This window comes from Schistocerca serialis, unplaced genomic scaffold, assembly GCF_023864345.2.
Source record: "Schistocerca serialis cubense isolate TAMUIC-IGC-003099 unplaced genomic scaffold, iqSchSeri2.2 HiC_scaffold_161, whole genome shotgun sequence".
Classification (NCBI taxonomy): domain Eukaryota; kingdom Metazoa; phylum Arthropoda; class Insecta; order Orthoptera; family Acrididae; genus Schistocerca; species Schistocerca serialis.
In genome coordinates this window covers 15,001-17,500 of record NW_026047721.1, presented here as the reverse complement: position 1 = coordinate 17,500, position 2,500 = coordinate 15,001, and positions in this window count along the sequence as shown.

Genomic DNA, 2,500 nt, shown 5'->3' with positions numbered 1-2,500 from the left:
AACCTAACCTATGTTGTGCCTTAACCTAACCTATGTTGTGCCTTAACCTAACCTATGTTGTGCCTTAACCTAACCTATGTTGTGCCTTAACCTAACCTATGTTGTGCCTTAACCTAACCTATGTTGTGCCTTAACCTAACCTATGTTGTGCCTTAACCTAACCTATGTTGTGCCTTAACCTAACCTATGTTGTGCCTTAACCTAACCTACGTTGTGCCTTAACCTAACCTACGTTGTGCCTTAACCTAACCTACGTTGTGCCTTAACCTAACCTACGTTGTGCCTTAACCTAACCTACGTTGTGCCTTAACCTAACCTACGTTGTGCCTTAACCTAACCTACGTTGTGCCTTAACCTAACCTACGTTGTGCCTTAACCTAACCTACGTTGTGCCTTAACCTAACCTACGTTGTGCCTTAACCTAACCTACGTTGTGCCTTAACCTAACCTATGTTGTGCCTTAACCTAACCTATGTTGTGCCTTAACCTAACCTATGTTGTGCCTTAACCTAACCTATGTTGTGCCTTAACCTAACCTATGTTGTGCCTTAACCTAACCTATGTTGTGCCTTAACCTAACCTATGTTGTGCCTTAACCTAACCTATGTTGTGCCTTAACCTAACCTATGTTGTGCCTTAACCTAACCTATGTTGTGCCTTAACCTAACCTATGTTGTGCCTTAACCTAACCTATGTTGTGCCTTAACCTAACCTACGTTGTGCCTTAACCTAACCTACGTTGTGCCTTAACCTAACCCATATTGTACCTTAACCTAACCCATATTGTACCTTAACCTAACCCATATTGTACCTTAACCTAACCCATATTGTACCTTAACCTAACCCATATTGTACCTTAACGTAACCTAATTTGTGCCTTAACGTAACCTAATTTGTGCCTTAACGTAACCTAATTTGTGCCTTAACGTAACCTAATTTGTGCCTTAACGTAACCTAATTTGTGCCTTAACGTAACCTAATTTGTGCCTTAACGTAACCTAATTTGTGCCTTAACGTAACCTAATTTGTGCCTTAACGTAACCTAATTTGTGCCTTAACGTAACCTAATTTGTGCCTTAACGTAACCTAATTTGTGCCTTAACGTAACCTAATTTGTGCCTTAACGTAACCTAATTTGTGCCTTAACGTAACCTAATTTGTGCCTTAACGTAACCTAATTTGTGCCTTAACGTAACCTAATTTGTGCCTTAACGTAACCTAATTTGTGCCTTAACGTAACCTAATTTGTGCCTTAACGTAACCCATGTTGTGCCTTAACGTAACCCATGTTGTGCCTTAACGTAACCCAATTTGTGCCTTAACGTAACCCATGTTGTGCCTTAACCTAACCTATATTGTGCCTCAACCTAACCTATATTGCGCCTTAACCTGACGCACGTTGTCGCTGAACCTGCTCTGTAATTGTTATGCAACTCGTTAAATTAGTGTAGTGTTGCCTAACCGCAACCCTCGCAATATAGTTCGCTATTCGCACTGCCCGGTCCCCTGTGTATCGCGTCATGTTAAACACCTTGCAGGTGTTGCTGACTTTCCACATGCTCCTGCTATACACTGTAATGTGGATAGCAGCAGGACGTACATGCCCCCCCCCCTTCCCCCCTGCCTTCGCAAGCTGGTCGTTGAGAAGTTTGCATGTTCAATGCCCTTCGCATGCCGACGTACTCAGCCTACGTTGTGGTACGGCCTGTCACCTGTCCGCCGATGTACGCAAAACCCACAAACTGTACTGCACATTGGTCCGTATGTACTGAATGATACATCGTGGCACATGTGTGACCGTACGACGACTGCGCCTAGCAACGGCAGACCATACAGTCCAAATATTGTGCACGCAGCTACGTGTCGTCTCCCTATAAGAGCTGGATTGCAGTGTGGTACGCCATTCAGACGTGTGGGAGGAACGGACGCCCTGGATGGCGATCAGCATGAGCAGTCTGTTGATGTAGTGGAGCGTGTATTCGGACGTAGTCGTCTCTTCTCACACACCGTGATAGCATGTTGCACCGCGTTCCACATCTGCGACATCCTGCAGAGGCCGGCTGACAGTCGTTCGCGCAATGGACACCGCATACGTACGGGGGCTACCTTCCACGTGTTCTCGAGGCGTGCACATGTTGTTGCGTCTATGTGGGCAGACGTAGTGTGTTGTGACACCTGACACAGGCATGCAATACTCGTTGCAAATGGCGATGGACGTCTACGTTTGCTGGTGACGTTACGCAAATGAACAACAGGTAACCCGTTGTGGTGCGGTTGTTCTCGCTAGAGGTGAATCAGTGTTGGCGACGATCGGTCGAGCTATTAACCGGTTGTTTCAGGGATACCCACCATGCCCACGAACGTGAAAGGGGACCCACCATGCCCACGAACGCGAAAGGGGATCTGGGTGTGAGGCGATACGCGGCGGTGGCTGGGTGGGACCGTCCCCGGCCGGTGAGGGGGGGCCGCCCGGCGTGCTGGCAGCGCGGTGCGTGGGCGC